The following is a 10,959-nucleotide window of genomic DNA, read 5'->3' as shown; positions in this document are numbered from 1 at the left end:
CCTGTCCAACATGGAGAAACCCTGTCTCTAGTAAAATCACAAAATTAGCCAGGCACGGTGGCACATGCCTGTAATCCCAGCAACTCGGGAGGCTGAGGCAGGAGAATTGCTTGAACCCCGGAGGCAGAGGTTGCAGTGAGCTGAGATTGTGCCATTGCACTCCAGCCTGGGCAACCAGAGCGAAACTCCATCTCAAAAACAAAAAAAACCCTCAACACTTGGTATGGACCCAAGGAATATTTAATACATATTAAAAAATGAAGTTAATAATTGCTTTGAAAGCCATATGACTGATATTTCTTCTTAACTGTAACCAATAGAAACAACATAAGGAATTTGGCCTATGTGCATGTTTGCAGGTTTATGGTACAGGCATTTACATAGAGGTACCTGTCATGTGTGACACAGACTTCTCAGCAAGTTTCAGAAGGAACAGCTGTTTCTAGATGGAATAATATGGAGCATACCATTGTAAGAATCCTGTGATAAATCCTTTTATAAATATTTCTGAATGATCCCTTTTGTTACACATTTTAACTCCTGAATCATCTAAAGTAGAATGCAAAAATTATTCATAAACCATTCATTCAAGACAGCTTTATATGAAAGAATAACTTGCTGAATTCTGTATTCTTACTGCTCTTTCTTATGGGGTTTGGGACAAGTCATTCACCTTTTAAATTTTTTTAATTTATATTTTCCTAAGTAATTTACCTTTCTTTGCCTCAATCAACTCATCTGTAAAATGGTAAATTAATAGCGTCGACTTCATTGCTCAGTCACTAGCAGTTTCTGAAGTCAGTGTCTGGCAGTCAGTAGATACCACCTCTGTAACTAGTCTCGTGCAGCTCTCTGTAATATGATCTGGTGGAGGACTAAAATACAAAAGCACAAGGGTGAATTCTAGGCTCAGCTGAGCCAGTGATTAGTTGATGACAAGTCACATAGTCTCTGTGACCCTGGGTAAAATGAGGAGACTGGATTTGCTCTTGTACCTTCCCAATATTTGGCTCCACTAGCTGTTGGCCACCTTAGACTTGAGGGTCCATTCACTGCTGCTTGCCCTTGAAGCTCAATTGCTGGTCAGATCTTAACACTCCTGGGAAGACCTGGAGACTGAGCCAGTGACACTGGTTCCATTGGGTAAGAGCTGAAGCACCACTGGGGATGGGGCATTTATGTTGCCATGAATCACACTAGGGTAGGGGTGGGGGACAGGTCACAGGAAGATTGTTGATGGTCCTTTTTCTTTTTAATACTTTGAAAAGGAAGACCATGGAGTGGAATCTAGTATCTGCCTTCAGGCTTGGGATAACATCTTTGTTTTACAATAGGCAGCTTGGCTGGAAGAAAGCTGAGGTCACTGGTCACTGGCAGGTCCTAAAGTATGAAAATCACTGGGAAAACCTGACTTTCTATATGCCAATAATTGAGTACTGACAACTCTGGAGGGAGCTTTCCAATTCCTTCATCATGAAATCGGACTTTGAATATATATTGAAGAGGAGTTCATGGATTCATGGTAACCTACAATTCTTCATTGCGGCCTGACCCAAAGGAAGCTACAATTGGGTTTTCCTAAAAGGAGGAAGATAGTCCTAGGCTTCCCTTATCAAATAAGTGTATCACGCAGGTGGCCTCCGCCTGTCAGGGGTCCCAGTCATGGGGCGCCTCGGGAGAGGACTTCGCATCCCAACCGTTCCTTCAGCTCCTGGTGGGGCACCGGCGGCGAGTCCAAGCCTCCATCCTGCGTGGTCAGGTGGCAGCGGGCCTAAGCATTTCCCAGGATTCATTCATTCAGTCTTCATTCAGCAGGTATTTCCGGAGCGCCCTCCTCCTGTGTTGGGGTCAGAAACTGGGTGGCGAGCGAGCCAGGCAAAGCCCGGCTTCCCTGGCGCTCCCCGCGGCGGCGGGGGCGCAAGGGACCTCGGCTCCCACAGCTGGAGCGAACAGCGCGCTCGCCCGGGGGCGGCGGCCTCAGCGCCCCCCGAATGAACACCTCCCGCCCTCCGGCCGCCGCGCGAGGCGGGCCGTGTCGTGGCCCCGGTACACGGAGGGAGACGCCGAGGCCCGGAGTAAGGCCCGACTTGGCCTGCGCGTGGAGCCTGGCGGCAGGGCCAGCGGGCCGGCGGGCGGCGCGAGGACGGCTGCGCTCCCGCCCTCCGCCAGCGCCTGGCGGCCGCCCCACGTGACGGGAAGCGGCGGCTGCGGGGCCAGGCCAGCCCAGGAGCCGCGGGCCGGAGTGGGGCGGCGGGGCCCCAGGCCGCGGGGCGGCGCGGGACGGCGGGCGCCGGCGCCGGTGAGTGCGGAGGGCGACGAGGCGCTGGGTTCGGGGCGTGGGGCAGGAGGGCGGGGGGCAGGCGGCGGGGCGGGGTGGAGGGCGAGCCCGTGTGTGTGCGCTGGGGCAGGTGTAGTGGGGGCTGGAACGCGGCGCGGGGGGAGCAAGTGGCTGTACACTTGGGGGCAGGTGTGCAGGTGTGTAACTTGGTAGGTGTCCCTTGGGGCTGGCTATCCTGCTGGGGTGAGCAAGTAAGTGTTCACGTGTGTGTGGGATGCGGTGTGCACGGGTGCGGGGTCAGCAAGTGTGTATGTTGTGTGTGAGGAGTGCGTGTGTGTTTAGGGCAAGGGAAGACCCAAGAGACCTCGTCCTTGATTGGGTTTTCCGAGAAGGGCCAGGAAGGTATGGCACCTCCACCCCTTGTATGGAATAGTGTTGGCGCTGTGATTGAGGTTTCTCAGAGCTCTTTGTATTTGAGAACTCAAATTCGGGTCACACTTGGGCCTGAATTGTCCTGAACGGGGGGAGAGTAGGCAGGGGCGTGTTGGGGAGCAGGGAAGAGGGCTGTGCTGGGCTTCCTGGCCCCTGTTTTTAGCACCAGGTCAAGGGCTGGAAGCTGTCATCCCCGTGGAATTTTTTTTCTTTCCATTGCCTCCCGGAGGTGCAGGTGTAAGTTAGTCCGCCCGCCTCCCTGTGTTACAAGTGCTGATATCTTTAAACACGGAAGCTGTCCAGTTGTCTGCACCTGCCGTGGCTTCCATGCAAGGGCTGCTGAGTGACCCTTAGGAAGCCTCCTACCTGGCTGCTAAAAATGGGGACTCATAGATCATGTAGCAGCTGTAGTCAAAACATGTCTGAGCATAGTTTAATCATTGATGAAGTGCTCATGGGCAAGCACCTTGTCTATCAGAAAGGCAGGCAGCTGTAGATGTGATTGTGATGGCAAGTTAAGGCACTGATAAGGTATGCAGGGAAGATCCTACTGCAGTGTGTGTTGGCTTGCCTGGAGTCAGGACGAATGAGTGTAGAGGGGCTGTGTGGTGGCTGCTACTCTCTCATTGTAGATATGCTTCTCTCTGTTGGTCAGCCGGAAGCTGGCAGACAACTGAGAGCTTGCAGCTCCATGGTCAGTCGGAAGGAACATTTGGTCAGCTGCTTCCTTTTCTTTTTCCTTCCATTTCTGCCAGCCAAGCAACCTCAACAGTCATTGCAGCTGCTTCTGTGATGTGTAGCAAAAGGCTGCCTGGGGTACTAGAAAGTCCACTGGCTGGAATCTGCTGGAACCTGTCCACAACTGGCCTGCCCCAGGTCATCTATGAAATGGGAGTGGTGCTCTGTGTTGGTAATGAATGTGGAGTGTGGGTTCAAATCCTGCCTCTGCCACTTCCTGTGACCCTTGGGCAATTTGTTGGACATTCTGAGTCTCAGGTTCTTCCATCAAAATAGGGATAATATTAGAAAAGGCACATGGATTCTAATAAGAAATTGTGCCTGGAAAGGATCCAGCACGGGGCCTGGCACTTAGTAGGTGTCCAATACATTATTGTTGACAAATATAAATGCGGGTGTAGAGCCAGGTCTCACTCAGCTCTGAAAATGTGTAGTTTTGGGCCGGGTGCGGTGGCTCAAGCCTGTAATCCCAGCACTTTGGGAGGCCGAGGCGGGTGGATCACGAGGTCAACAGATCGAGACCATCCTGGTCAACATGGTGAAACCCCGTCTCTACTAAAAATTACAAAAAATTAGCTGGGCACGGTGGTGCGTGCCTGTAATCCCAGCTACTCAGGAGGCTGAGGCAGGAGAATTGCCTGAACCCAGGGGGCGGAGGTTGCGGTGAGCCGAGATTGCGCCATTGCACTCCAGCCTGGGTAACAAGAGCGAAACTCCGTCTCAAAAAAAAAAAAAAAAAAAAAAAAAGAAAATGTGTAGTTTTATGTTTTGAGTAATTGTTAACAAATGCTATATTTACTCTGGAGTTAGACTTGTGGATTCTGAATTCCAGTTTGCTGTGTACATCAAGGTATGCGCTATACAGTTGAACTGGGTGAGAGGTGAGGTGCCACTCTTAGCCTTCATTCACTCTGCCTTTTCTTCTCCACTCATGATTGTGCATGGCAGTCCCCTTGTTGTAGCATTGGAGGCACAACTTTTTCACCACTGCAGGAATCCCAGGACCAATCTAGCCTCAGTTTAAACCCTCCAGAGACAGAGATTTGTAAAGGGCCCACTTTTCATTTAGGCAGCTCCCGTTGAGGAGTTTTAAAAGCATAGAGCTCACTATTTTAAAAAAAAGCTATGTTTTCTTTCTTTTGTTGTCTTTTGGGTGGTTTTTTGGCTGTTGTTTTTGGGACAGGGCCTCATCTGTCACCCAGGCTAGAGTGGCTTGGACCACAGGCTTGCACTACCACAACCAGATACTTTTTGAATTTTTTGTAGAGCTAGGGGTCTCCCTATGTTGCCCAGACTGTTCTGAAACTCCTGGCCCCAGGCAGTCCTCCTGTCTTGGCCTCCCAAAGTGCTGGGATTACAGACCTGAGCCACCGCTCCAGCCAAAAAAATTGCTGTATTTTCTGGGTCTGATCTGCAGCTAACATTTCTGTTAGGGGGAAAAATGAAGTTATTTGGCTTATTTCTTCATATTAATATTACAATTTGTGATCTTTTAAGAAAATTCGAAGAAATTTTATTTAATGGGTTAAGTGTCTTCATCTTGGTCTGAATCCAGTCCTCATTAGAAATACATTAATCATTTGTGGGGACCAGGTGTTTGGATACTGCCAAATAATTTGGTTCAGACTTTACAACTCATCTCTATAGCAAACCTGACTCGTTTTTCTTTATTAAAAAAAAATGCATACCTACTAAATGAATCTAGAATAACAACTTAATTTGGTGCTACCCCAAATGACTTTAAGAGCTTCATGAAAAGTGAATTATGAAATTTTGCAGATGATTTGAAATCAAGACCTTTTCTTAATAGTCAAGTAGCTACCGTTGAGAAAGTTAAAGATTTAAGAACAAATCATGTATTTAAAGATGACAACTGAGTAGATATTGTGGGCTACCAAGTCCTGTAGGTACTCAATTCTTTTTTTTTTTTTGAGACAGGGTCTCACCGCGTCACCCAGGCTAGAGTGCAGTGGTGCTGTGTTCTTGGCTCACTGCGACCTCTACCTTCCAGGCTTAAGTGATCCTTCCACCTTAGCCTCCCAAGTATTTGGGGGCTACAGGTGCAGGCCACCATGCCTGGCTAATTTTTGTATCCTACTGTAGAGACAGAGTTTCATCATGTTGCCCAGACTGGTTTTGAACTCCTAAACTCAAGCAATCTGTCTACCTTGGCCTCCCAGCATGCTGGGATTATAGGCATGAGCCACTGCCCCTGGCCAGTACTTCGTAATTCTTCGTGGCTGTCTGAAGGTTCAGTATGGAGGAAGATGCTATGAAGTAATGCCATATTTCCGTTCTGCTCTTCTTCTACCTCCCACTTCTTTTCCTAAATCCCTTTAATTTCAACTGTTGATGGTACTCTTATAGGATGTATATTGTGTATATGTGTGTGTATACATATATGTTTATATGTATTTAAATAATTTTATTAGTAGTATTGCCCAGGAAAAAGGATAACAACCATGAATAATTACATATATTAGGTACACACCATGATAATATTAAGATAACAAGTTAGATATTAGACCTTAACTGTCTTTTTTTTTTTTTGAGACAGTCTCACTCTGTCACCCAGGCTGGAGTACAGTGGTGCGACCTTGGGTTACTGCAACCTCCGCCTCTTGGGAATAAGCAATTCTCTGGCTCAGCCTCCCAAGTAGCTGGGATTACAGGCACATGCCACCATGCCTGGCTAAATTTTTATATTTTTAGTAGAGACAGGGTTTCACCATCTTGGCCAGGCTGGTATTGAACTTCTGACCTTGTGATCAACTCACCTCAGCCTCCAAAGTGCTGGGATTACAGATGTGAGCCACCACACCCAGCAGCTGTCTTTTTTTAATCCTCTTTTTTTTTTTTTAGATACTCTTGCAGATTATTGGAGCAGGTTCATTGCACTATACCTACTTGTCTCTCACATGAGTGCAAAAGATAAAGTGAAATGGTTGTCAAGTAGTGTCTTCATTTTCAAAGGAGTGGGGGAGTTGACTTTGGTACAAGCCAATAAATGTATTGTTGATTCCTGAGAAATTTCAAGATTGAGTCATTCAGATGGCTGTGGGACTCAGAGAAGAACCCCGGACCAGCATGGGGTACAGCTCAGGAAAAGCAATTGCTGTCACAGAAATGTGTATTCTGTTTTGGTAGGATTACTATGTTAGTAGAGAAGTGTGTCAGGATACTATTCTGAATCTGAATTTCAGCAAGCAGATAGAGTCACAGGATTCCTCTTCTAGACTCATGGTAGGGAAGCAATAGCAAGGACTTCTCAGGAGGCGCTGCGGCAGCCAGCATGCCAGTCTAAGTACCATAGTGGCCTCCTGCTGAGAGTTGTTGCTTTGTTCAGGACTAAATTCTAGGAGAGGATCTGAAATCATACTTGTCCCCCTTCAGTCAATAGAGTGGGAAGAATATGGCCTTGGAGTCATGAACCAACACTGGGGTCAAAGCCCTGTTTTATCATCTTGTAGCTAGGTAACCTTGAGCAAGCCACCTAAGATCTCTGTATCATAATAATGTCCACCTCTCAGCATCAAGGTAACAATGAAAGGAAATCACTATATTGAGTATGCAGTGTCCCACCAAAACCGGTTTTTGGGCTCTCATGAAGGGACAGTCAGGGTGTCAGCCAGGGCTGCGCCTACAAGTGCCATCCATTGTCCAGGCTTGGGGCAGCATTGGTCTTGGGAGCCGTGTGGCATCTGATTAAGGATGTGTGCTTTGGAGCTGTCTGCCTGGATTGTCATTCCAGTTTTCTACTACCAGCATGGCTCTTCCACCTTTCAAGACCTCCATTCCCTTCCTCTTGATGCAGAAGTAGCTGGAGAACAGTATAGGGGAAGCACACAGCCCAGTCCACATTTTTGTTTTATAGAGGAGAACACAGGCCTAGACAGGCTCTTAGTGAGTTGCCTAAAATCATTAGAAGTGACCAAGCAACAAGCAGAGTCCAGGATTCCCAGATTAATGTTGGGAATGTCTGCTATGCAGCGTGCCCATATATACCACAGTTCACTGCTGGGGTGGCCCAGTTTCACTCTGGGGCCTTCATCCTTCCTGAGGGGCTGTGCTCCTTCTCAGCCTGAGTGTGTACTCTCAGAGCCCTCACCTGCCTGCTGCTCCCGAAGCTCACGGTGTATCAGACTCTGAACACAGCAGGAGTCAGCTCACATTCACCCCAACCCAATCTCAACCCCTCAGTTGGGGGGAAATACTCCAAATGAGCAAAACTCCCAAACTCTCCTCTTTGAAATGCATTTTCAGAAGGAAAAACTTTTAATTTATGGTGTTATTCATTCTTGTAATTTTAAGCTAGGACACAAGACTGGAGAAAAATCACCTCCAAAAGTGGCTCCATAAAAAGATCATAAAATGGCTCCAGTATCCCAGAGCATGCTAAGGGAGTCCTCTGCTGGGCTGCGGGGCATTAGTTCATGTGTGTCCTTCGTAGTCACTGACACTCACACTCTTAGGACTGTTTCCTTTTCTGCTACAAAGGAGATTACCAGGTCTCTTTTGTCTCTCTTGATCACTCTAAGGCAAGATAAGTATCCAATATGCCACGATTACATTTTCATTTTAACTTTTGAAATAATTTTGGGCTTACCTGAGAGTTGCAAAGTAGTACAGAATTCACGAATACCCTTTACCCAGCTTTCTCTTTTGTTAACATTCTAGTATTGCTGTAGTATGATGATCAAAATGAATAAATTAGTGCTAGTACAACACTAGAAAGTGCACACAGTATTTGGATTTCACTAGTTTTTCCACTGAATGTCTTTTTTCTGTTCCAGGATCCTTTATCTGATCCAATTTCCCCACTTCCCATTTAATTGTCACTTATTCTTAGCTTCTAATCTGTGGCAGTTCCTCAGTCTTTCCTCTGTTTTTCCCCTTTATATTACTAATATAAAAAGACCTTTCCTCTTTTTTTTTTTTTTTAATGACCTTAACATTTCTGAAAGGTATCAGGGATTTTGTAGAACATCTCTCAGTTTGGATTTATCTAAACACCTCCAGTTTTCATGGGGGATTCAAGATGCTCTCTGACAATCACCTTCACAATCTATGGAAAAAACATATTTAAGAAAACTGCATCACTGTCTCAACACTTCAAGTCAACCTATAAAGCTATCAAAATGCATTTTTCAGATGAGACTTCAGTGATTGTCAGAGAGCTCATCAAACCCCCTGATGGAATTGGAGGTGTTTGGCTGTTTGTTTTTTAGTAGGGACTTTTCTCGGTATCTTATTTCACTCATTTAGCATAAACCTTGCATCTGAAGGTAGCTTGCAGTGGGAGAATTTTGCTGGCAAGGTTTGCCTTTTCTCACCCAATATAGAATTTTGAGGCTGTGATTTGGCTCTTCGTTTAGTCAGGAATGCAGCATGGGAAATAGAGGTTTTCAAGCCTTCCCCCGATCCCCCCCAAAAAAGTGTCCAGTCATACCTGCCTGTCCTGGTCAATACTCATGACATGGTGGCCGGGAGAGGAAGGAGGGCTTGGGGTTGGTGCCTGTGCCAAAAGGAGCTAGGAAGGTCTGAGTTTGCACGAAGTCCCAAGGGGTCGAAGAGATAGAGGCTTAGCAGCAGGCTTTTGGGCAGCTGCCCATGCTGTTTCTGTTTTAGGAAGCTGACAAAGCCAGAGATGGGTGTCAGCACATCTCCTGCCCCCGGCCAAAGTCACCACCTGACTTTTCCAGACTCTCCCTCCCCATTCTGGCATCACAAGAGCCACCATCACTGGGACCACAAGAAAACTGGCCTCCAATACATGCTTCTGAGTCTCTCTCTCTCAAGCTTCTCAGGACTGGCCTCAAAAACCATGGGGAGTAAGGCAAGGTCTCCCACTGTGTTGCATAGCATCCCTGTCCTTCACCCTTTTCCTCACCACCATGGTTTGCTTTTGGCTGAGACCCTGGTGATTTAGCTTTCTCTCCTAATTATATGGCACCAGCATCCTAACTGGTTGGGAGCTGTGAATGGCCGAAGTGTGCCAGGTTCTGTCTGCTCCCCATCCCTCTCAAAGGCTGTTAGGATCTGTGGCAACTTTTGTCAATTCACTTACAGGTGTGGTTTTTAGAGCTAATATATGATGCACAGTCATGCATCAGTTAACAACTAGGCTATGTTCTGAGAAATCTCCCATTGGGTAATTTTGTGACCTTATGAACATCACAGAGTGAACTTACACAGATAAGCCATACCTCTATAGCCTAGACGTATGATGTACTGTACCATCCAGTGTGGTATATCAAACACCTAAGCTATATGGGTGTGGCTCATTGGTCCTGGGCTACAAACCTGTACAGCATGCTACTGTTCTGAATCTCTAGGCACAAGAGAATCCTGTAACACAAGAGTCTGTGTATATCTGAACACATCTAAACAAAGAAAAGTGTAGGGTATAAAAGACTTAAAAAAAAAAAAGGATCCACCTGTATGGGGCACTTACCATGAATGGAGCTTGCAGGACTGGAAGTTTCTCTGGGTGAGTCAGTGACTGAGTGGCAAGTGAAAGTGAAGGCCTAAAACATTACTGTACATGACTATAGACTTTATAAATATTGTACACTTGGGCGACACTAAATTTGTTCTAAAAATACTTCTCTTCAGTAATAAGCTACCTTAGCTTACTGTAACTTTTTAAGTTTTTGACTCTTTGCAGTAACATGTAGCTGAAAACCCATGTTGCGTAGCTGTACAAAAATATTTTCTTTAGATCCTTATTCTGTAATTTTTTTCTATTGATTTTATTTTATTTTTTACTTTAAAGTTTTTGGTTAAAAATGAAGACACAAACACACACACATTAGCCTTGGCCTGCACAGGGTCAGGGTCATCCTTATCCATGACATCCACCTCCACATCTTGTCCCACTGGAAGGCCTTCAGGGGCAGTAACACGCATAGAGCTGTCAGCTGTGATAACAATTCCTTCTTCTGAAATCCTCCTGAAGGACTGTTTTACAATTAACTTATTTTTTTTTCTGCATAAGTAGGAGCACACTCTAAAATAATGATAAAAAGGGTAGGGCAGTAAATACATAAACCAGTAACATAGTCATTTATTGTCATTATACCAAGTACTGCACACTGTATATAATTGTACCTGCTAGACTTCTCTGTGACTGGCACCACACTAGGTTTGTGAACACCAGCAACACCAGACACACGAGTGATACACTGCACTACAACGTTCCCACAGTTATATTGCCAGTAAGTGATAGGACTTGTTCAACTCCGTTATAACCTTATGGGACCACTGTTGTAGATGCTGTCTGTTGTTAATGGAAATGTCATTATGCAGCACACCACTGTGTTGTTTTCCCCTGTGACAGACATCGCTCTCTGTCTGTGGCTTCATGGTCTTAATAGATATGTTTATCCAGATTAATTGAGAAACTGCTTCTCAGAAACATTTGTTTTTTTTCTTTAAAGGTTCTATTTTACAAGAGCAAAATAGAAACTAAAAAAGTCATTGTAGGCTGGGCACAGTGACTCATGTTGATA

General features: G+C 46.0%; 1 protein-coding gene across 4 annotated transcripts in view; it reads left to right on the top strand.

Annotated features, from left to right (window-relative positions):
* The first annotated feature begins 1,784 nt into the window (after positions 1 to 1,784).
* The window catches only part of TGFBRAP1 (transforming growth factor beta receptor associated protein 1), a 78,339-nt gene continuing 69,164 nt past the window's right edge, over positions 1,785 to 10,959 (top strand). For 3 of the 4 annotated variants that reach the window (XM_035271813.3, XM_002757465.6, XM_008980214.5), the window contains exon 1: positions 2,189 to 2,299. The gene's annotated coding sequence lies outside the window, so the exon portion shown is untranslated. Of the gene's footprint in view, positions 1,816 to 2,188; positions 2,300 to 10,959 lie in introns of those variants that run through there. The other variant, XM_035271812.3, reaches the window with a different exon arrangement.

Source organism: Callithrix jacchus, chromosome 14, assembly GCF_049354715.1.
Source record: "Callithrix jacchus isolate 240 chromosome 14, calJac240_pri, whole genome shotgun sequence".
Lineage (NCBI taxonomy): Eukaryota > Metazoa > Chordata > Mammalia > Primates > Cebidae > Callithrix > Callithrix jacchus.
Note: the sequence above shows the minus strand (reverse complement) of the source record. Positions and strands in the feature narration are given on the sequence as shown.